Source organism: Ictidomys tridecemlineatus, chromosome 10 (genome assembly GCF_052094955.1).
Source record: "Ictidomys tridecemlineatus isolate mIctTri1 chromosome 10, mIctTri1.hap1, whole genome shotgun sequence".
Classification (NCBI taxonomy): Eukaryota; Metazoa; Chordata; class Mammalia; order Rodentia; family Sciuridae; genus Ictidomys; species Ictidomys tridecemlineatus.
This window is the reverse complement of record NC_135486.1, coordinates 112,821,402-112,847,234: the sequence shown is the minus strand read 5'-3', so window position 1 is coordinate 112,847,234 and position 25,833 is coordinate 112,821,402. Positions and strand designations below refer to the sequence as shown.

At 37.6% G+C, this 25,833-nt stretch overlaps 1 protein-coding gene and 1 pseudogene across 4 annotated transcripts in view; one reads left to right on the top strand and one right to left on the bottom strand.

Annotated features, from left to right (window-relative positions):
• Positions 1-9,171, bottom strand: part of LOC144367642 (cytochrome P450 3A21-like) — a 28,304-nt pseudogene extending 19,133 nt beyond the window's left edge.
• LOC144364745 (cytochrome P450 3A9-like) overlaps positions 1-25,833 on the top strand; it is a 466,715-nt gene that overhangs the window by 212,978 nt on the left and 227,904 nt on the right. The window lies entirely within an intron of this gene.

Sequence of the window (25,833 nt, the reverse complement as noted above, 5' to 3'; positions counted from 1 at the left end):
ATTGAACATAGCAGCAAATCCTATTATCATCCACAATTATCATACACTAATCAAAGTTTTAAAAAAAATTTTTGTGATGCTGAGAATTGAACTCCAGACTTTGAGGCAATCACTCTACCAACTGAGCTAAACCCAGCCCCCAAAGTTTTTAAAAAGTGAAGATAGAGATTGTATGGGAATCCACACACACACATCAGCCTCATCTAAAATTGGGGTAAACTTTGGAAGATTAAAGTCTATATCCTTCAAAAGAAATGTTCACTCTCATAGCTCTTATACAATCTCACACTGGAATTCCCAGCTAATGTCAGAGGAAAAGAAAAACAAACAAATAAAAAGCATACAGATAGGATTTTCCCTAGTTGTAGGTGCAAACGTTGACCAATGTGGTCAACACACAAGAAACCAGGCACACTTCTAAGGTTAATGAAGAATTGGTGAAGACACATTAAAAACACAATCTAAATCTGCACAAATGTAGGCATGTGATACATTTGCACAGAGCTGCATACTCATACATATATGCACACAAAATAGAAAAAATAAAAATAAAAAACCTAGATTGTATCAATTTCCTGTTACTATAGAAATAGGAACTTAATAAATTTATAGTCATGTAAAAAATTATCATTGGGTAAAACAGAATAAATTATACATGCAACTGCCTGATAATTTTTTTGGCAAGGAATGACCTCTGAACCTATAAATATCTCAGGATAAAAATTGAGTTAATAAATAAATAAATGTTACTTTTAATTAGTCAAAGGGGAACAAATGGAAGGGTGAGGGGATGAGAATAGGAAAGACTGTAGAATGAATCACAAACAACTTTTCTATCTTCATATATGAATACACAACTAGAGAAACTCCACATTATGTCCAAACACAGGCTTGGGAAGTTGTACATCATGTATGTATAATATGTCAAAAGACATTCTAGTGTCATGTATAACTGAAAAGAATAAATTAAAACTTAAATATAACTAATTAAATGTGAAAATGTTGAAAAGTAAATGCTTTCCCACCGGTTACTTAAGACAGGATAAAATTCTTTGATGAGAACTGTTTTGATAGTGCTTGGCTCCATAATAAATAAAACAGGCTGTCATACCTAGGAGACCCAAAAGGGTCTACAAAAAAACTACTAGAACTAATAAATGAATTCAGCAAAGTGACAGGATATAAAATCAACACACATAAATCAAAGGCATTTCTGTATATCAGCGACAAATCTTCTGCAACGGAAATGAGGAAAAACACTCCATTCACAATATCCTCAAAAAAAATAAAATACTTGGGAATCAACCTAACAAAAGAGGTGAAAGACCTATACAATGAAAACTACAGAACTCTAAAGAGAGAAATAGAAGAGGATCTTAGAAGATGGAAAAATATACCTTGTTCATGGATAGGCAGAACTAACATTATCAAAATGGCGATATTACCAAAAGTTCTCTATAGGTTTAATGCAATGCCAATCAAAATCCCAATGGCATTTCTTGAAGAAATAGATAAAGCAATCATGAAATTCATATGGAAAAATAAAAGACCCAGAATAGCAAAAGCAATTTTAAGCAGGAAGTGTGAATCAGGCGGTATAGCGATACCAGATTTCAAACTATATTACAGAGCAATAGTAAAAAAAACAGCATGGTACTGGTACCAAAACAGGCGGGTGGACTAATGGTACAGAATAGAGGACACAGAGACTAATCCACAAAGCTACAACTATCTTATATTTGATAAAGGAGCTAAGAACATGCAATGGAGGAAGGATAGCATCTTCAACAAATGGTGTTGGGAAAACTGGAAATCCATATGCAACAAAATGAAACTGAATCCCCTCCTCTGGCCATGACAAAAGTCAACTCAAAGTGGATCAAGAAGCTAGATATCAAATCAGAAACTCTCCATCTGATAGAAGAAAAAGTTGGCTCCAACCTGCATATTGTGGGGTTGGGCTCCAAATTCCTTAATAGGACACACATAGCACAAGAGTTAATAACAAAAATCAACAAATGGGACTTTCTTAAACTGAAAAGTTTTTTCTCAGCAAGAGAAACAATAAGAGAGGTAAATAGGGAGCCTACATCCTGGGAACAAATTTTTACTCCTCACACTTCAGATAGAGCCCTAATATCCAGAGCATACAAAGAAAATTAGACAATAAGAAAACAAATAACCCAATCAACAAATGGGTCAAGGACATGAACAGACACTTCTCAGAGGAGGACATACAATCAATCAACAAGTACATGAAAAAATGCTCACCATCTCTAGCAGTCAAGGAAATGCAAATCAAAACCACCCTAAGATACCACCTCACCCCAGTAAGATTCACAGCCATGATGAAGTCAAACAACAACAAGTGCTGTCAAGGATGTGGGGAAAAGGGTACTCTTGTACATTGCTGGTGGGACTGCAAACGGGTGCAGCCAATGTGGAAAGCAGTATGGAGATTCCTGGGAAAGCTGGGAATGGAACCACCATTCGAACCAGCTATTGCCCTTCTCGGACTATTCCCTGAAGACCTTAAAAGAGCACACTACAGGGATACTGCCACATCGATGTTCATAGCAGCACAATTCACAATTGCTAGACTGTGGAATCAACCCAGATGCCCTTCAATAGATGAATGGATAAAAAAAAATGTGGCATTTATACACCATGGAGTATTATGCAGCACTAAAAAATGACAAAATCATGGAATTTGCAGGGAAATGGATGGAACTAGAGCAGATTATGCTTAGTGAAGCTAGCTAATCCCTAAAAAACAAATACCAAATGTCTTCTTTGATATAATGAGAGCAACTAAGAGCAGGGCAGGGAGGAAGAGCAGGAAGAAAAGATTAACATTAAACAGAGACATGAGGTTGGAGGGAAAGGGAGAAAAAAAGAGAAATTGCATGGAAATGGAGGGAGACCCTCATTGTTATACAAAATTACATATAAGAGGTTGTGAGGGGAATGGGATAAAAAACATAAAGGAAAATGAATTACAGTAGATGGGGTAGAGAGAGAAGATGGGAGGGGAGGGGAGGGGGGATAGTAGAGGATAGGAAAGGTAGTAGAATACAACAGTCACTAATATGGCAGTATGTAAAAATGTGGATGTGTAACCGATGTGATTCTGCAACTTGTATTTGGGGTAAAAATGGAGTTCATAACCCACTTGATTCTAATGTATGAAATATGAGATGTCAAGAGCTTTGTAATGTTGTGAACAACCAATAAAAAAAATAAGAGGAATCTTTTGAAACAGTTGCCATTGGTAAAAATTGTGCTGCAGATAGCACTTCTGAAGAATGAAATGATGGCATTTGCTGGTAAATGGGTGGAATTGGAGAATATTATGCTAAGCGAAATAAGCTAATCCCAAAGAACCAAAGGCCAAATGTTTTCTCTGATATACAGACCCTAATTCACAATAAGGGGGTGGGGGAAATAGAGGTGTTATGGACTAGACAGAGGGGAGTGAAGGGAGGGGAGGAGGACTGGGACTAGGAATGATAGTAGAATTAATGGGACATTATTACCTTCTGTGCATATGTGATTAAAAGACCTGTGTAACTCTATATCATGTACAACCAGACAAATGAGAAGTTATATCCATGTATGTATGATGTGTCAAAACACATTCCATTGTCATGTATAACTAATTAGAACAATTAAAAAGTATATGAAAACAAAACAAAATAGCACTTCTGAGCTGATGTAGAACAGTCAGAAACAGCTCTCCTTTGTGTTTCAGTCTGAGAGTGAATTTTTCTTTTTCTTATTTAAGTGGAGAAAATAAAATAATAAGTTGTAAAAAAAAACAGGCTGTCGACCATCATATATGCTGTGTTAGAAAAATAGGGCTTATTAAATCTAACAGGCCAGATTCTGCAGCAGAAATCCAGACTTCGATCCTGATGTTACCTATTCTACCTGCCTAGTCCTACAATACTTAGCAACATGAAGTTCTAGTTGGGGATCCTGACCTCAGAAGCCACTGCAGTCTTCATAGCATAAAGGGTAATGTAGATAAAGTAGGTAGAAAGAGACAAAATACACCACCTAAGAGATCATAATTAAAAATAGCATTGGAACACTTGTTAAATCTAGATAGTGAATACAATAGTATTGCCTACACTATTTTCCATAACTTATTTATTTATTATTTCTTGTAATTATTGGTGGACAGAATGCCTTTATTTGTTTATTTTCATATGGTGCAAAGGATCAAACCCAGTGCCTCACATGTGCTAGGCACGTGCTCTGCCACTGAGCTACAGCCTCAGCCCATAGTCTCCATAACTTTTTACATAGCCAAATATAGGTTTGTGAAAAAAATTGAAGGCAGACAATTGAATAACTTCTCACAATTACTAAGTTTTTCAAGTGGTAGCTAAAATGGGGGATTTGGAGACCCAGTAGAGCATGTTGTATCCTTGGATCACATGTTGTGTCCATGGGCCATGTCAACTGAGCAGAACACTCTGGCCAGGCCTGTGGCTTTCTGGGGATTCATGAGAGAAGATGGAGAAGAAGAGTCAATGTCTTCTACCACTATTTTTAGTGGCGAGCAAAATGATTACACCTCTTCTTTGGCTCCCACCAACCACCCACCAGCTCTAAAAGGGAATAGTTGCTATAGTTAGCTGAGACACCCTCCAATATAAACCCTATCAATTCACCAGGAAACTCACTGGTGGAACTATATCCTATGTCTGGTCTTAACATCAAAAGGATGAAGAAGAGAAAGAAATGCTTCATTGAAAAGTCAACACTGAAAACTTAAAAGTGGCATATGAGCAAAAATAATGATGACAATAAAAAAAAGAAAGAAAGTTAAGGAAATGAAAAAATCTGAGCAGAAATGGTTTCCCATCTGCTTCCCAGTACCTCCCAGCCTTTTGTTCAAAAGCATACATTAAATGTAAAATTTAAATAAGAGAATTTATCTTTAAATTAAAAGGAAATCAATGGAGGAAAGAGTTATGCCATAAACTTATAAGCCCATGATTTTAAAAAAACAATTCTCAAATAATACATTTTATTCATCTAAAGGGGACAAAAAGAAAGAAAAATGTGGAAGATAGGAATAGCCAGGCATTGGACACAAAGTAAGGCTGGAGACTCTGGGTCATCAAAAGCAGGAGAAAAGCCAAAACATGCAACATTCTCAACCTAAGTCAGACTGTAGACCCAGACTCCTGGTGACATGCAGAAGCTTTGGCAGGACAAGCCTCCAAGGACTTTGCAGCACAGAGGGTTGCATCCAAAAGCTCGGGGCTGAGGTTGTCCTCATGCTTTGGGGCACCACATCATAACAAGTCTACCAAAGAGAAATTTCCAGAATACTCACCCCCATGTTTTTACATACTTTTTATAACATTCTGTGTCAAAATTAGACAAACCCCAGGAAGAAGAACAAAATGAAATTACATTTTTGTTGCAAATGTACTGAGATTGCATTAAATGACCCAAATCCCATGAAATCTGGCTTCTTGTTCCTAACAGGTGGTTAGAGAGAAGCTCTTATTCAGAGGCTTCTGAGGAGAAAAGAGAAAATATGCAATGTTTGAAATAAAATATGTAAAGTCACTTGAATTTTCTCTATTATACATAATCAGCCAATTCCCCTTGTCTATGAATACAACATGCTGCTCTTCTGCAATATTTCTTCTTCTACTTATGTTGTCTCATAAATACTGGGACCTTCTGAATTATCACCTCCATGGGCACATGAGGAAACCCAGGGTGAGGAAAAGTGAGTGTTTCCCAGGGCCACGCATGAACTTTTATCTCCTCATTGAGGATCATTTTAATTTATCTCAGGTTTTAACTAGAAGGACTTAAGGACACCAGCAACCTCTTCTAGCCTAAGAGATTTATGTTATCACAATCCTGTTGTTGAGTAAGTAAGTGAGATGGTGAGCAAATAAAAAGCAGACTTGCCTTCCTATGTTGTAGCTCAACTTGGAAAAGAGAAGTTGCTACCTCTCTGCCCATAGGACACATATAGTTAGACATTGGCTGTGAGTTTTCATCATAGAAACTAAGCAATTAATCTTCCTCATGCTAAGTTTTATTTGTAATATTTCAAGTGTACAAATAAAGCATCCCAGAGGTTTGAGAGTGTCTTCCTAGAATCTGCATTGAGAAAAATGAAAATCCTCTGAGAATGCTCACAGTTTGCTGAACATAAAATCCACACCTTACAATGTGGATGTGCCAGAGTCCTGAGCTCATCAACAGAAGTGAACCTGAGGCCAGGAGGAGTTGTAAACAGAGCCCAGGGTAAACCTGACTGTGCTTTGGATGGGGCCCTCACAGTTTCTGAAGCTTAGAAATCTTGAAACTTCTCTCATGGAGCTGAATTTCTACTTATGTAACTAAGCAGATGTTTGCAACCATAAGAGGAAAACAGGGAGCTCAAATAACACTCATCTGGCGATAATTAAGAACAGTTCCCCCAAAAGGCAAAAGTGTTGGCCCAGGAATTCCCATCTTCTTAAAATATCCATGTGATAGCAGCACAATTCACGATAGCAAGATTATGGAATCAGCCTAGATGCCCTTCAATAGATGAATGGATAAAAAAATGTGGCATTTATACACAATAGAGTATTACTCTGCATTAAAAAATGACAAAATCATAGAATTTGGAGGGAAATGGATGCCATTAGAGCAGATTATGCTAAGTGAAGCTAGTCAATCTTTAAAAAACAAATACCAAATGACCCCTTTGATATAAGGGGAGTAAACAAGGACAGGGTAGGGACGAAGAGCTTGAGAAGAAGATTTACATTAAACAGGGATGAGAGGTGGGAGGGAAAGGGAGTGAGAAGGGAAATCGCATGAAAATGGAAGGCGATCCTCAGGGTTATACAAAATTATATATAAGAGGAAAGGAGGGGTAAGACAAGATAATACAAATGGAAGAAATGATTTACAGTAGAAGGGGTAGAGAGAGAAAAGGGGAGGGGAGGGGAGGGGAGGGGGGATAGTAGAAAATAGGACAGACAGCAGAATACATCAGACACTAGAAAGGCAATATGTCAATCAATGGAAGGGTAACTGATGTGATACAGCAATCTGTATACGGGGTAAAGTTGGGAGTTCATAACCTGCTTGAATCAAACTGTGAAATATGATGTATTAAGAACTATGTAATGTTTTGAATGACCAACAATTAAAAAAAAATCCATGTGAATAGGTCCCATATCTATAAAGTGGAAGAGAAATCCATATCAAGGGATTGTGACTGTGTGTATATAGTGGCTCATGAGTCACTGATCAAGAATGGGAGCCATGAAGCCAGGCAGGTAACACGTAGGCCATAAATAACAACAAAAACACCAATGGCCCTAATCACATCTGCTCATCATCTCCTCTCTCACATTCCCTGAGAGACTCCAAAAGTCACAATACTTAACTCAGAGCAGCTAATTCCATCATTAGGCTCCCAATGCTACAGTGAATATCTGATATAAGTCCCCAAACATGAACTTAAAAATTCCTGAGCAATTCAGCCTAAATTTCTCCTAGGTCATTTCACTCACTGGCGTCAGTTCAGGAAGATGACTTGATACCATCATGTTGGCCTCTCTAGTGGCCTCCAGTGTGGGCTGTCCCCACTCTGGGCCTTCTTCCCTCAGCAGAGAGGAATATTCTCCCACTTTGTCATAACTCCTATCTGGATGCCTTTTATTGCATCCCTGGTTCATATTCTCCCTTACTCATTTGCTGTAAGAGATTAAGAACACTGGCATATTGGGAAACTGTTGGATAAGAATAACCAGCTGGGAACGTATATTTAAAGACATGTGCAATCTATGTCATGGATGTATTTATTAGATTAATATTCCTTCAATTGTTCAAAAAAGATGGGTCATTTTTAAATAGGTTGGTTTTCACAAATACAGAATCCAAGGGTCCTATTTTGACCTTCAGAAGGAACGTGAGAAACTTACCTCAAAAAAATTGCACTATTGAATAGAATAAAATTAAAACATTTCCATTAATTTCAAAATGCCACTAAAGGGAAAATAGATGCAACAAAAGCCTGAATACCACCCTTTACTTCAATTGTTACAACCAGGTTTATATTTTCTATTTTCACATCATTATGAATGCCAACTCTCATAAAAGTAGATTTAAGGTAGAAGTCAAAGGTCTCCTTCGGGCAATATTTCTACCCTCAGTCAGAAATAACTGCTCTTTTTACCTGATCCATGAAACCAGGAATCCCACTATTTTTAAATTTTTTTTTAGTTGTTGGAAGACACAATACCTTTATTTTATTTATTTATGTTTATGTGGTGCTGAAGATCAAACCCAGTGCCTCACACATGCCAGATGAGCTCTCTTCCACTGACCCACAATCCCAGCCCAGGAATTACACTATTTAAAGGAATTCTTCTACTAGATTATTTTATTCATGCACCTGTACTGGAATATCATGGGAAAATATTTAAAATACAAAATTGGCTTGTTAACTTCTGTCTTTTGAAGCTGCCATTATATTTCAAATCAAGAAAGAAACAAATCTCTACACTGATGATAACTTAAAGAATAAAAGTTCAAAATTTCTTCCAAGTCTTTGCTCAATAGTTTCATCATTCAGCAGTAGTTGCATATTTCAGGGTGAAGGAATTGAGTTTTTGGAGGGAGGGCTGTTCCTGTGAAAGGGAAGAGAACAGAGGGAAGAACTGAGTCTGAGCCTGTGGTAGTACCCGGGGTGCACTTGGTGCATTTTACAAATGGTGCTGTGACGTGGGAGAAGAAGCATGAACCACCTGTTCCACAGGATACAAGCCTCCTACACATCTCTTGTACTGCACATAGAACACAAAAGATAAACAATGACACAGAAACTTGTGAAGACTCCTCTTTACTCCCAGAATTCTGAAAGTTTGCAGAGCATTTATCACTTTTCAAAAGGTGTCCAGTTGTCTGTAATCTGCATCTACTGAACTCTTCTGGTTGATTTATCTAGGTTCAAACTTAGACTCAATCAGAAGTTCATCCTCCAAATCAAATGATATCACTAAAACTCCTAGTCACAGAAATGGGAAGTTTCAAGAGGAGAGGAACTGGGACAGTTACTCACAGGTAGAGGAGCACCAGGCTGATTCCCAAGAGAACCCAGGTTTCCATGGAAAATTTTGGGATCATTTCCATCACTACTTTCCTTCCAAAATTTTCTCCTCTGAGTTTGACTTCCAGCTATGTGAGCTATCTTTTCAGTGGTAAAGGTGCCAAGCTTGCCTTCTGTGAGCAGCTGTGAGTCAATGAAGTCAGTCTGGCATATTTATATGCTTGGAAAGAAAGTGGAGCTGGGTGTACAGCCAGTAGAAAACACCACCCCCTATTGCAGAAGTCAGGTGCCCCCTCCACTTTGGCAGTTGGCAGTGAATCATGAGACATGCCCATTTTTATCTTTGAGCTCAGGTTTGTAAAACGCATTAATAAAAAATTCGATCAGAGTTATCGCCCAAAGGTTATTGCTTCTTATCAGAAACTCAAGTGAAATATTGGAATTAAATATCCTCTAATAAGTTTTAGTCTCCTTAGGTTTTCTCATTACAAAATCCTTGAATTCCACCCAAAAAAGTTATATCTAAATAACTACTCATGCACTTTCCTCTTCTTACAATGCCCTCTTGCTCAGAGAAGACTTTTTTTTTTAATATTTTTTAGTTGTTGATGAACCTTTTTTTCCTTCTTTCTTTCTTTCCTTATTTATTTCTATGCAGTGCTGAGAATCAAACCCAGGGCTTTACATCCTAGGCAAGCACTCTACCACTGAGTCACAGCCCCAGCCCAGAAGACTCTTAATCATCCTTCAAAACCCAGCTCAGAAAAAAACTTCATCTGGTAAAGGCTTTCAACACTACCTCTTCACACGAAGCCACTTCATCCCCTGGACAACCTCTGTTTTCCCTGGAACACATTTATTTTTTTGTTGTCCTCTTTATGTACAACATTGTTGGATTCCACCTTTGTTTAACTTTCCAGAATGTGAACTTTTCTGGAGAAGGGTCTCTGTACTATCCACTATTATGCCCCAGAGTACTTTACAAAGAGCTGGCATTTGGGACGTTTGGTCATTGAGTCAGGTGAGATTGCTGGGCCTCTGCAGGTTTTTTGCCTGTGTGTCTTTGCTAACCACTTCATCTTCCTGGTTTATTAATACAGAAAGATGATTTGGCTTGTTTGGGCCACAGCCACCTTTCCAGCACATTCAGGCTGTGTGCCAGTACCCTGATGTCCAGAAGTCCCCTAAAAACGAGGATGAACAAGATGATACTGATGGATGCACTGAGTAATGTCAATCCAAGCTACATCCTGTGCCACCATTAAGAGATCCCTACAGTAGCCAGCAAGTTAGACAGATTTTAGAGCAAAGAAGAACCTCTGTCTCTGAAAATAATGCATGTCCATGACCAATTGGTGTGAAAGGACAAAAGAGGAGAACAGCATCCTGCACGGCCAGGTGAACCACAAATCTCTACCCACCCATCTCATGGCAGATATCACCACAGAGAGCACATTCAGCACCAGAACTCCAAAAAGATGATCCTAGATTTTTCATTAGACCAAGAGGTGTCTGAGCAGGTGGCTTCCTGCTTTTTTGTAAATGGGTGGTTGTGGGTGGAGAGCAGACCTTGGGAGCTGGTTTAGGAGAAGTCTTTTAAGAACAATTGTCACTTGTGAGACTCTCAATAGATTCCTGATGTGAGTGATGCCAGGTCTGAGTATTTGAACATTATATCAGCTCATTATCTCAACTCTGATTCAAATTCTTTATCTGATTAGCCTGAGAAATGAAGTATTAGGTAACAAAGTCTCCAAGTTCTCAAACATAACAGAATAATAAGACATTCAACTCTTGTGTGCTTCCTTCTCTTTTTCTTCTTACTCTGCACCAACTGATACTCACCCTTCACCAACCCTTCCCACATCTCTGGCATGCTTTCAAATAAAGAGAGATTACAGTGTCATTTGATAACTGTTGACAATTAACAGCCTTGTAACAGACTGAATTTGGAGGCACCCCACTGAAATTGGGAATGACTTCCTCATGCTGAGAGTAGAAGCAGGAGGACCTTGGGGCTTCCACCTCCCACCTTGACAGGCACCAAAGTAAATGAAAATGGGGATTTTCTTTTTTCTGGGACAACACAGACTAACTAAATCTGCATCTGTGCATTTCTTGTTTTTTTTTTTCCAGATTGCTTCCTCTTCAGATCAACAAAATATACACATGTCTATAACTTGGCTTTTGTTTCTGTAATTTATAATTGTGTCTGTGGTATAGGTAAGGAGAAGCAATATAACCGCTTTCTCCTGAGTTGATGGAACTGCATCAAGTTCAATACTCATTTTACTATCTTTTGTCTATTTATTATGTGGGTAAGCATCTAAATCCAGCCAGCTAGGATCAAGGTAGCTCCCAGGGTTAGGCTGTCAGTAATAATCTTACCATAACCCAAAATCTTTTTTATATTTTCTGTATATAAAACCTCTATGAAACTAATATAATTTCATCTTCCTTCAAGTAATGTATTTGGCTCTTATGATGAAATATCTAGGGCTATTATGATTTTCTTCCTGTCTTTCATAGCTTTGGTCCTGGTTTGACTGGTTGGGATTTGTACCAACAAGTATGGGTTAGTCATTCCTTGAGCTGAAAAACGCATCCAGTGCTGGGGCCCAACCTATGCAAAGGTTCTTGTTCTGCAAAGGGCAATCAAAGAAGCCATGCTCTAGCCAGGCAGAGTGGCAAACATCTGTAGCCTCAATTTTCAAGAGGATGAGGCAGGAGGATTCCTTGAGCCCAGGCATTAAAGGAAGGCCAGGCAACACAGGGAAAAGTCAAAACATACACACACACACATACACACACACACACACACACAAACACACACACACACAAGAAAGAGAGAGGGAGAAAAAGAGAGGCATGTTCCTCATGAACTTTATTCCATAGAAGGTAATATCATCTAACACAAAGATATTTGCATACTAAATTTTTGCTGTGCATGTCCAGGAAAGCATTATGTGCCATAAGACTGCCCTCATGACTCTGGTATCTCCTCTACATATTTAGTGAAGCACTCACCACATACTTTAACGATATGTTCTATATATTTATGTATTCAGATGTTTAATTCCCAGTTATTATTCTGATTGCAGATAGTGATAGCAAAAAATAAGGAAATAGTATAAATAAAGATGGTTCAGCCACATAAAATTAAGCACACAAGTATGAGACACATACAGTCCTTATCAATATGAACAGTTTATCTTCTTTCTTGTTTTCATACACAACAGATAAAAGTCCAATCTCAGATTACATTCAGGAAAACATCAGGCTGATATAAGTGTAAATGAACAGGTGATCCACAAACTTAGTGATGTAAGGGTCCCAATCATCATGACATTTCTATCCTTTCATAATGGTAGCCCAAGGTGTTATTCCCATGGAAAGTCTGACTTCACTGGAATTGTCTGACTAAATTTCTCTTGGTGTAGAGAAACACAGAAGTGCTTTACAATGATTTGTGTATAAGGTTCAAATTCCACAATTTATAATTACAATTATGAAAAAATGCAAGCAAGATTATTTATCTAACTTAGTTAAGTGCCCATTCTTCTCAGTCAGGTAAAACTTGATCTTGCTAATTTGGGAAATCAGGTGGTATCTAAGCTTTGGTGGCTAGACAAGGAAATAACCAATTATTCTGGGCTAATGGATGGAAAGGTTGAGGAGCATGTCAGGTGAAAGAGACAGTTCCTCTCGTTATTGGACTCTTCCAATGTGTGCCTAACATCAGTATCACTGTAGCTTGGCAGGACTGTCTGGCTACTGTGTTCAGGACTTGTGCCAAATTCTACCCATAAGCCAGTCAGAATCCTTGCCCTTGTGAAATTTAACCTTAAGGGAGAGCAATGCTAATAAAATAAATACACAAATAATATTAAATTACAAATTTTATTACAAAAGAAAAGAAAATTTGTTGAACTTACCAGAAGTGTTTGACATAGGTGGTTGATATGACAAGAGATGAGAAATTAAATCAATATATGACCCAGCTATATCATCCCCCATATTTATTGAAAATAATTAATCAGCATACTATACATATCCATGTTTCCATGTTTTTGGTAGCATACTTCACAATAACTAAGTTATAAAAGCAATCTAGGTGTCCATCAACTGGATAAAGAAAATATGGTATATGTACTCAATGGAGACTTACTCAGCCATAAACACAAATAGAGTTATGCCATTTGCAAAAAAATTAATAGAAACAGAGAATGATTTGGTCAGCTTTTTTCTTCTGTGACTAAAGGACACAGCTAGCACAATTGTATGGGGAGGAAAAGTTTATCTAAAGGCTCATCGTTTTAGATGTCTTGTTTCATAGAAGGCCAGCTCCATTCCATGGGGACTCAAGGTGAGGCAGAACATCATGGTGTAAAATTGTGGAAGAGGGAACCAGCTCACATGATGATCAGAAGAGGGAGGGAAGGAGGGAGGGAGGGAGGGAGGGAGGGAGGGAGGGAGGGAGAGAGAGAAAGAGAGAGAGAGAAAGAGAGAGAGGTCTTTACTTGCCAGATACAAATATATACCCCAAAGCCATGCCCCCAATGAATCACTTCCTCCAGTCCCACTCCACCTGCCTACAGTTCCCATTCAGTTAATTCAATCAGGGACTAATTCACTGATTAGGTTAAGACTATGCTATATAACCCTATCATTTCTCCTCTATACCTTCGTGCATTGTCTCACATCTCAACCTTTGGGGAACACTACACACCCAAATCATAACAGAGAACATCATACTAATTAATATAAGCCAGATTCAGAAAGTCAAGGATTCTTTGTTTTTTATCATATGTGGAAGCTAGAGAGATATAAACGAAAGAAAGTGAACTCGGGTAAACAGAAAAGGGACCAGTAGAGAAATGGAATCAGTTGAAGGAAAAGGGGGAGCAAAGAGAGGGATCTGAGAATGAAATAGTGTATGCTATGTGCATATATGAATATATCACGATGAAAATCATTCATCTATCTAATCATAATGCACAAATAAAAATTTTAAAACCATAAGAGAAAAAATAACTGAAACATATTAAATAAAGAAGAAAAGATATATCTGGACTCACAGTTTAAGAGATTTCAGCCCATAATCACTTGGATCCATTGATTCTGGACTGTGGTGAGGCAGATTGCCATGACAGAAGTGAACCATGGAGCAAAGTTCCTCTGCTCATGGTGATTGGGAAGCATAAGGAGGGCAAGATAGGGGCTAGGGATTTGATAAGCTCTTCTAGGATCTGCACCTGGTGACCTAACTCCAACTAGGCCCTAGGCTCCGTCCTCTCTACCACCTTCTGATAATGCCATACAAATGTGAATCCATCTATGGATCACCCACAGATGAGATTAGGGAAGCTCATGATCAAATAACCTCCCCCAAATCTCCACCTCAGCACATTTCGCTACTGGGAACCAAGCTGTTAACCCTTGAGCCTTTGGGAACATTCCAGAGTCAAAACATATCATGATTTTTCATTTACCCCTTAACTCTCTCCTACTGAGTAAGTTATGAAAGTAGAATACAAAGACTTGTGGGGTTGGTTTTGTGAGAACTCGGGTGTGCTTAGCTCTAATTCCTCATCTGACTGTAGAAGGGGTTCAGTAAATATCCTTCAAATCACAGGACCTCAAGGATCACCTTCCTCTCTCTCTACCTCTATGATTCTCTTGTATTTAAAAAAAAATGCCACCTCCACATTATTCTCTTTATCTTGCATATCATGAGAGACCGCCAGACCCTCCAGTTAAGCCAGAAACGAAGAACTCCTGAGGATAGAATGAAGCACAAAGACAGTGGAATAGACTGGACCTTGAAGAAAATATCTGCCGAGGAGGTCCTAGATTTAAAATTCTAAAGTGGTTTCTCAACTAGGAGTACAGAGTCAAGGGCATCATACACATGCACAAAAACACATATTTGCCCACAAACACACACACACACACACACACACACACACACACACACACACACTAATTTGGGGGTTTTTCAGTAGCAGTAATTGAACCTAAGGTTGCTTAAACATCCAGCCACATCCCCAGCACACTTTATTTTTTTTTGAGACAGGGTCTCACTGTGTTGCTTACAGCCTTGCTGAATCTGCCTTCAAACTCTCAAACACATGATCCTCCTCCAGATCCCCTGGGATTACAGATGTGCATCACTGTACCCAACACACACACACACACACACACACACACACACACATAATGTACCTCAAGCAACAATAGTGTTACTGAAAGCTCAGTCTTGTCCCTGATTTCGATTCAATAAAAAGGACCGTTTTGAGTAAAAGAGAAAGTTTTATTGTTCTCCTGAGGAAGGAGAAGCACAGGGGACTCCTTTCCCAGAGGCTGTGATTCTGCCCATCAGGGAGAACAGAGGGTTTTTTTTGTTGTTGTTTGTTTGTTTTTTTGATCTTTTTTTTGTATTAGTAGATAGACAGAATGTCTTTATTTTATTTATTAATTTGTATGTGGTGCCAAGAACTGAATGCAGTGTCTCATATATGTTAGGCAAGTGCACTGACTCAACCCAAGGACTGATGGTTTTTAAAGATATAATCCATTCCACGTGTCCCCTGTGAGAGGTTTGATTCACCTGTTAATTTGGGAGATAACCATTCTTATGGCACCAGTCCTAAAGTCTGACTTACTTTGTTCCTGTGGTGGGTGTATGCTCAAAGACAGATGTATAACTCAGCCTAGGATGGGAAAAGATAATCTTGTTCCCAACCCCCAGATTATGAAGAGAGAGAGGAAGAAGAGAAAAATAAAATCCTGTCCATATTAAAATAATCCTCAGTGTTGAAGCAGTCAAAGACTATATTCAAAGCATGAAGTGGATGACTGATAAAATAGGTGAAATGTTTGTCTAAATCATTTAACTTTTTTCCTATTTCCTGAAATAAATTAAAGAGTATTGGTATTAGTTCTTTTTTAAAGGTCTTGTAGAACTTGGCTGTGTATCCATCTGGTCCTGGGCATTTCTTGGTTGGTAAGCTTCTGATGGCATCTTCTATTTCATCACTTGATATTGGTCTGTTTAAAATTGTGTATATCTTTCTGATTCAAATGGGCAAATCGTATGACTTAAGACATTTATCGGGATTGCAGTTGTAGCTCAGTGGTAGAGTGCTTGCCTAGCATGCCTGAAGCAAGGGTTGGATTCTCAGCACCACATACAAATAAATAAAAAGATACATTCACAACTAAAATAATTTTTTAAAAGAAATTTTTCGATGCCTTCAATGTCTTCTATTTTATTGGAGTATAAGTTTTCAAAATAATTTCTAATTATCCTCTGTATTTCTGTAGTATCTGTTGTGATATTACCTTGTTCATCGTGTACGTTGGTGATTTGAGTTTTCTCTCTACTTATCTTCATTAGCATAGCTTAGGGCCTGTCAATTTTATTTATTTTTTCAAAGAACCAACTTTTTGTTTTGTCAATTTTTTCAACTGTTTCTTTTTTATTTCATTGGTTTGAGCTCTAATTTTAATTATTTCTTGCTTTCTACTGCTTTTGTTGCTAATTTGTTCCTCTTTTTCTAGGATTTGAGATGTAATATGAGGTCATTTATTTATTAGCTTTTTCTTCTTTTAAGGAATGAACTCCATGCAATGAACCTTCCTCTAGTACTGCTTTCATAGTGTCCCAGATTTTGATATGTTTTGTCTATGTTCTCATTTACATCTAAGAATTTTTGATCTCCTTCTTTTTGTCTTCTGCAACCCATTGTTCATTCAGTAGCATATTGTTCAGTCTCAAGGTGATGGAGAAATTTTTATTTTTTACTTTGTTGTTGATTTCCAATTTTATTCCATTATGATCTGATAAAAGGCATGATTGTATCACTCTACTTTTTTGTATTTGCTAAGAGTTGCTTTGTGGCATATTATATTGTCTATTTTGGAGAAGGATCCATGTATTGCTGAGAAGAAAGTGTACCTGTTTGATGCAGGTTGAAATATTCTATATATGTCAGTTAAGTCTAAGTTATTGATTGTATTATTGAGTTCTTTAATTTCCTTAATCAATTTTTGTTTGGAAGATATATCTAGTGGTGAGAGAGATGTGTTAAAGTCACCCAAAATTATTGCGTTGTGTTCAATTTGAACTTGAGAAGAGTTTGTTTGATGATCATACCTGCACCATTGTTTGGGACATATATATTTATGATTGTTATGTCTTATTGGTATATGCTTCCCTTCAGTAGTAGATAATGTCCATCTTTATCCCTTTTGGTTAACTTTGGCTTGAAGTGTACTTTATTTATTATGAGGATGGACACCCCTGATTGCTTCTTCATCCCATGTGAGTGGTATGATTTTTCCCAAATTTTCACCTTCAGTCTCTGTATGTCTTTTTCTATCAGATGAGTCTCCTGGAGGCAGCATATTGTTCTTTTTTTAATCCAGTGTGCTAGCCTATGTCTTTCAATTGGTGAGTCTAAGCCATTAAAATTCAGAGTTACTATTGAGACATGGTATTCCCAGCCATGTTTGTTTATTTTGGTTATTTAACTTGACTTGATTTTCTTCTTTGATTAGTTTTTCTTTTAGAGTACTACCTCCCTCTGCTGATTTTCATTGTTGTTTTTCATTTCCTCTTCATGGAATATTTTGCCAAGGATGTTTGTAAGGCCAATTTTCTGGCTATACATTCTTTTAACTTTTGTTTATCATGGAAGGTTTTTATTTCATCTTCAAATCTAAAGTTTAATTTTGCTGGATACAAGTTTCTTGATTGGCACCCATTTTTATTTGTAATTTTTTATTATTTGCTCAACCCAATACAATGATCTTGACATATCATACATTTGATTCAAATAGGGTATGAATTCTCATTTTTCTACATGTACAGATTGCAGGATCACATTGGTTATACATCCATGTGTATACATACAGCAATCTTAGTGTCAGTTGTATTCTACTGCCCTCCCTATCCCCCATCCCCTCCCCTCTCATCACTTCTCTCTTCTCATTCTACTGTGACACTTATCTCTTTCTTTTTTCTTCCCTTCCCCTTCACACAATTGTACATGTATTTTGTGAAACCATGAGGGTCTCCTTTCATCTTCCATGGAATTCCCCTTCTCTCTCCTTTTCCCTCCCACCTCTTTTACTTGTTTTGTGGTAAACTTTTTCTCATGCTCTTTCTTCCTACTCTGTTTTGAGTCACCTCCCTTATATCAGGAAAGACATTCAGCATTTGTTTTTTAGGAATTGGCTAACTTCGCTTAGCATAATCTGCTCTAGTGCCATCTACTACCCTGCAAATGGATCCAATTTTTTTCAGAGCTTGATATATGTAGTTCCAGGATCTTCTCTCTGTGTTTATGGCATTGGGGTCTCAGATGGCTGAGAGCCACAGCCTACACTCCAGAGAATATCTCTCTGGGGCTTCCAAATGTTAAGGCACTATTCCAAAATCCCAAATAACACTCTGTGTCTTTTTGAAGTAAAGATAAAAAAATTTATTCTGGCCAGGGCCAAAGGAACACAAAGCTGCCAGTTCTGCAGCCCAAGAATTGAATGCAGTGGGGGGCATCTTAAAAACACAAAAAAGCACAAAGAAGAGAGGCAGGGGAGGCAAGTACAATCATGAGACATATTTCACAAAGTGGAAAGCATCAAATTCTCATAATTGGCACCTTTTTGTACATAGTCAGGAAGCAAGCTTTCATTAGTTCTACAGTTATGAACATTGTTTTCAGGGATCAAGTTGGTAAGGGTGGCAATTTCAGCTTCTATGTGAATGGGCCCATGCAGAAATGGGGGCCAATTCTGCCCAGGGTGAATTTTCTGAACAAAATTGGGTCAGACTGACTTAATTTTCAAATCATCCCATAACAAATTCATTTACAATTTTTTAATTAATGTCCTATGGAAACATGTGATACTGGGACCCACTGTGCCACACCCATGCACGCACATTCCATGTTCAGTGAGATTCATTCCACTCTTCTTCCCTTTTTATGTCCCTTCTTCTTCCTCCTCAACCCCCTCCACCTACTCTACTGAACTTTCCTCTATTTTTTATTAGTTGTTCAAAATATTTCAAAGCTCTTGACATATCATATTTCATACATTTGATCCAAGCAGATTATGAACTCCCATTTTTTGATGAAATTACCTCTTCCTTCTTTTGTTCCCTCTCTCTTTTTCTTGTATTTTTTTTATCTCCACTTTACTTGCCTTACTTTGGATTAGCTTCCCCTTAGTAGAGAAAACCTTTGAAATTTAATGTTTTGGGACTGGATCATTTCACTTAACATGACTTATCTTCATTTTAACCTTTAGCTTTGATAACCTGTAACAGAAAGGAGCAAAGATCTACCAACAAAAATAATTATTTTATAGATTTTTTAGTGTTGTTCATATATTTACTTTTACCAAAATTCTGGATATTTTTATATGGTTTCATGTTAATATTTAGCCAAAAAAATGGTATCTATTCCATTTTAGTAGTCACAGAAGGCTATGCAGCCCTTCTCTCTTTCTGGTAAAGTATATGAAACTTTCTGACTTTGTTGTTTCTAAAATAATTTATCACCATTGGGTTTTATTGATTAAATACCCTAGAAAATTTAATGAGTGTGAACCATTTATAATTCTTCAGGGTTACAGGACCTTCTCCGTGGCGAATAAGATTTGAGTTCCAACTGTTCTTTATGACAAGTGGAATCTGGGCCCAAACTGGTGTCTTGTAGGGTGACCAGTTAATCAGTCTGCTGATTTCACAATCTCAATGGGCCTGATTAGGGTGATTAAAATATGAACTTCCTAAGTTTTATGTGTAAGTTGAAGTTGTTAGATAATAGTCAACCAGGATTATATCTACAAGGTAAAAAAACATTAGATACATGTCATGATTAGTGGCAGTCAAGGTCCACCTTTTAGGACTCACTTTGATATATATTATCTGTGACAAATTGTTAATGAAATCTTGACTTTTAGTGACAGGCTCTAAATCAATGCCTAACAGCATGTTCCTGGGTGACAAAAATTCCAATTCTTACCCTACCTGAACTGGTTATTGTCTACACTTTCTGAGGTTTTTGTGGTCACCTGAGGTTGTTGTTTAATATTCAACCAGAATTTTGCTAGTGAGACAGTGTTGTAAAAAGCTATTGGATACATGTCATCCTTGCTGACATTGTTGGAATTGTGATATCTTCCAGCTGGCTGTCAGTCTCAGTCACCTAACTTACTTTCTCTGACTAAGAACATGTAGTTGAAAGATTTAGACTTAGAAGAATACAGATTTATTCCCATGGTCAGGTGTGTGAGTGATAGATTTGTGTCTATGGTGTCTGGATCCCTGAAATGATTTCCACTCGATACTGTTACTATTTCCTCCTCTTTTTTCTAAAATTTTATGTATGTTTTTATCTGGCTGTTTCCCAACTCTCCCAACGTATGGGCATTTTGCAATTCTAAAAATGCTTCCACTTTTTCAGTTTAGTTAGAGTAATGATCATATGCCTCACTACCAATTTCTCTAAAAATCTGTATTTTATTACTAAAATGAAGAATTTGAAGCAGGATATTTTGTAAAGAAATGATGCCATTCAGTCACATCCATGCTGTCCCAAATGATAGAAATTCATCACTTGTAAGGCTGAATAGTGTTATCTCTTGTATACATTTCATCTTTCCTTTTATCCATTCATTAATTCATGGACACTAAAGTTGATTTTTATTTTTGCTTATCATGAATAATATTGCAATAAATATGGGAGTACACATGCCTCTATGACACATATTTCATCTAGATAAAGATCCAGAAGTGGGATGCTGAATCATATAGTAGTTCTATTTCTAATTCAATATTTGTTGTGTGCTTGTAGGATTAGCATCTTTTTCCTGTTACATGTTAAACTCCATGAGAGCAATAATTCTGACCTTTATATGCAGTGTTGTTGCATGTCCCAAACACAGCAGGCATGCAGCCAAGCCAATTCACAGTGTCACTGAGGTAAGGAACACACCTCCTCCAATGCCAAGAGAGAACACCATGGGACCTGACACTTTGCTACAACATTCAACCATGAGGTCTACAAAAGTTGGTTGTTTCCCTTCTTCAGCAATCAAAGCTGGATACCACCTGGTTTCCCAAATAGACCAAATCAAGTGTGCCCCTACTGAGAAGTGTAGGCTCTTGAGAACAGAGTTAGAAAAAAATCTTGTTTGCATTTAAAACATTACTCTTTTTTTTCACAGTCAAGATTAGAAATTGTGAAAATTGAACCTAACACTCAAATCATTTCAGCACAACACTGCCTCACTGCAATGAGAGCAAATACTTAAACAATGGAAATCAGGACAGGTTTCCCATTAGAGGAGAAACTTGGGCTAACAATGTAATGTATAATATCCGATTCATGGAGATCCTTACTATACTCTGAATCCAGTGATGGAATCTGAGCCTAATGTCCTGTAAATATTATTTGAGACTCCACATTGATAGTATATGAAGAACACTGAGACAGAAACTCAAATATTCAATGTTGACAAAGACATTTATTATACTTGGATGGTTGCTGTAGTTATCTGTTTGTCATTATTTTTGCCCAGAACACCTGAATCTTAGTCATCTTGGTAATATCAGCACTTAGAGCAGACCTCTAAAAGTACATGCAGATGTTTCAATACAACAAAGAGTAGATGGGAGACAAGGGGTGGTTTGGGTGGTTCCTGTATATGTTCAAATAAATTGTCAGTTTGCAAACTCTTTATGTTAGAAAACATTGCTTCTGGGGAATCAAATGGCACAAAGAACATGTCTCTTATTATTATCCCCTGTAGAGTAAGACCATTTGCATCAGTTGGGAAATAGTTCTGACTACATTTCATTCCCAAGTAATGGTAATTATTTCTTTTTCAAAAAACGTCAGAAATTTATTAGTTGCTCAAAACATTACATTGATCTTGAAATATCATATATAATATGTCTCTTATTATTATCCCCTGTAGAGTAAGACCATTTGCATCAGTTGGGAAATAGTTCTGATTACATTTCATTACCAAGTAATGATAGCTATTGATTTAAAAAAAATCAGAAATTTATTAGTTGCTCAAAACATTACATTGATCTTAACATATATCATACATTTGATTCAAATGGGGTATGAATTCTTATTATTCCCACATTTACAGATTGCAGGATCACATTGGTTATACAGCCACATTTATACATACTGCCATACTAGTGTCTGTTGTATTCTGCTGCCCTTCCTATCCCCTTTCTATCCCCCTTCCCTCACCTCACCTCTCTCTACCCCCTCTACCATAACTCATTTTTTCTCTATCTTTTTTCCCCTTCCCTTCACATCCTCTTATATGTATTTTTGTATAACAATGTGGGTCTTCTTTCGTCTTCCATGTAATTACCCTCTTCTCTCCCATCCCCCCCACCTCTCATTCCTATTTGATGGTGATCTTCTCATGCTCTTCCTCCCTGCTCTGTTTTGAGTCGCCCTCTTATATCAGAGAAGAACTTGGCATTTGCTTTTTAGGGAGTGGCTAACTTCACTTAGCATAATCTGCTCTAATGCCATCCATTTCCTTGCAAATGTCATGATTTGTTATTTTTTAGTGCTGAGTAATATTCCATTGTATGTGAAGTCTAAGCACCCTGGTTAGGGCCTAAGATGACAAGGGCAGAGGAACTGTCACATTGGACTTGGTAATGGCACAGTATTTGTAATTATAGTATTTATAATTATGGAGGAAAATGAAAACATATGAAATTCCACAGGGAATTTATTTCCAAAAAGAATAAGGAAGGCATTGGGATTAAGTTGCCAGTGGTTATAAGATGACACTCTGACTATGTTTGAATGAATTCTGTGGACCCCTCTGATGGGATCATAGAGGATGATCTTACTCATCAATACCTTCAGTATCTCTTTGATTTTCCTCTCTCTTTATCCCTGCTGAGGGAGGGAGGAAAGGAAGGAGGGAGAGAGAGAGAGAGAGAAGGGGGGAGAGGTGTTCTTACTTCTGAAAATGACACAGGGGAGCTGCTGAGGGAATAACTATGGGATAGGAACCGAATCTCAACTGATTAGCTGTTGCAGTCATGGATCTGGCTATGTCTGATGTTGACCCTGTCAGGGAATGGCAAGTACTGAGAAATGACAAGCAGAAGACTTTTCAAACTCCCTTTACGTTAGCTCTATCTATCCTATTTTGTTGTGATCCACAGCTGTTGTAAAGCCATTTGCATTCACTGAGCCTCAGTTTCAACCTCTGTGAACCAGGGTTCACTCTATGAAACAGAATCCATTAAAGTCAATGAGAGAAGTAAGGCATATGTAAGAATTTCCTGGGCTATCAATGCCACCATGCCTGGTTATTGCCTCACAGCTTTTCTTTCCTGTCCTTTTCCTTGTCTGTAAGTATCTCTGCCATATATATATCCTTAATCACATCTCTGCAGAGTGTCATTTTTTCAAACATTCCACGGGAATACCACAGGCATGGCTCTATCTGAGCCTATTTATGTGTCTTCTGCTCACATAAAGCTATTCCTGGGTAAGGAGACTGTGTGCCAGGAGACTCTACCTGGTACAACACTTCCCCTTGGCCTTGAATCAATTCATGGAAAAATAGATGTATTTCCTTTCTGCATTTTAAATGAGGAGCTGTAGTGTCTGTCTAGTGTCTCCTGAAGAAATCTTTCACTCATAAGTGACAAACTATGATTGTTAACATTTCGTGCTGCTTGATAAGCTCCAAAGCAAAGAAAGGAGGTTGCCGATTTTTAGTATTGAGATGTCCACCTACAAAGGCCACTGTTCAGCAGCCCATATACTTAAACCCAGAATAATGGAGTGAAATGGAAGTGGTTATCTATAACCACTGAACTTACCAATAACACTGATTGAGGTGCTTATTGACTTCCCACAGAATAAGCACTAAAAGCAGGTAAGACTGAATGTGTAAATGTTTTTTCCAAATACCAATGTGGGGAGGGAACTTGGGTTCTCTAAGTATAGGTCATGAATAACATATTGTTATAGTTACAATAAGAGAACTGCTTATTGTTTTTACATAGAACATGCATTGATAGGAAGTCAGAGTAGGGGTGTTTATGACTGTTTTCCAGCTTCCATATTTAGTGAAGCACTCACCACATACTTTAAAGATATGTTCTATATATTTAAGTATTCAGATGTTTAATTTCCAGTTATTATTCTGGTTGCAGATAGTGATAACAAAAAATAAGGACATAGTATAAAATTAATCATACAAGCATGAGACACAAACAGTTCTTATCAATATGAACGGTTTATCTTCTTTCTTGTTTTCATATGCAACAGATAAAAGTCCATTCTCAGATTACATTCAGGAAAACATCAGGCTGGTAAAAGTGTAAATTAACAGGTGATCCACAAACTTAATGATGTAAGAGTCCTAATCATTATGATATTTCCATCCTTTCATAATGGTAGCCCAAGTTGTTATTCCCATTGAAAGCCTGTCTTGACTGGAATTGTCTGACTAAATTTATCTTGGTGTAGAGAGACACAGAAGTGCTCTGGAATGATTTGTGAATAAGGTTCAAATTCCACAATTTATAATTACAATTATGAAAAAATGCAAGCAAGATTATTTATCTAACTTAATTAAGTGCCCATTTTTCTCAGTCGGGTAAATCTTGATCTTGCTAATTTGGGGAATCAGGAGGTATCTAAGCTTTGGTGGCTAGAAGAGAAAATAAACAACTCTTCTGGGCTAATGGATGGGAAGGTTGAGAAGCATGTCAGGTGAAAGAGACAGTTCCACTCATTATTGGACTCTTCCAATGTGTGCCTAACATCAGTATCACTGTAGATTGGCAGGACTGTCTGGCTACTGTGTTCAGGACTTGTGCCAAATTCTACCCATAAGCCAGTCAGAATCCTTGTCCTTGTGAAATTTAACCTTAAGGGAGAGCAATGCTAATCAAATAAATACACAAATAATATTAAATTACAAATTTTATTACAAAAGAAAAGAAAATTTGTTGAACTTCCCAGCAGTGTTTGACATAGGTGGTTGATGTGACAAGAGATGAGAAATTAAGTCAATATATGACCCAGCTATATCATCCCCCATATTTATCCAACAGAATTAATCAACACACTATGCATATCGATGTTGTGGGTAGCATACTTCACAATAACTAAGTTATAAAAGCAATCTAGGTGTCCATCAACTGGATAAAGAAAATATGGTATATGTACTCAATGGAGACTTACTCAGCCATAAACACAAATAGAGTTATGCTATTTGCAAGAAAATTAATAGAAACAGAGAATGATTTGGTCAGCTTTTTTTCTTCTGTGACTAAAGGACACAGCTAGCACAATTGTATGGGGAGGAAAAGTTTATCTAAAGGCTCATCGTTTTAGATGTCTTGTTTCATAGAAGGCCAGCTCCATTCCATGGGGGCTTAAGGTGAGGCAAAACATCATGGTGTAAAACTGTGGCAGATAAAACCAGCAAACATGATAATCAGAAGAGGGAGGGAAAAAGGGAGGGAGGAAGGGAGAGAGGGAGGGAGAGAGAGAAAAAGAGAGAGAGAGCGAGAGAGGTCTTCACTTGCCAGATACAAATATATACCCCAAAGCCATGCCCCCAATGAATCACTTCCTCCAGTCCCACTACACCTGCCTACAGTTCCCATTCAGTTAATTCAATCAGGAACTGATACACTGATTAGGTTAAGACTATGCTATATA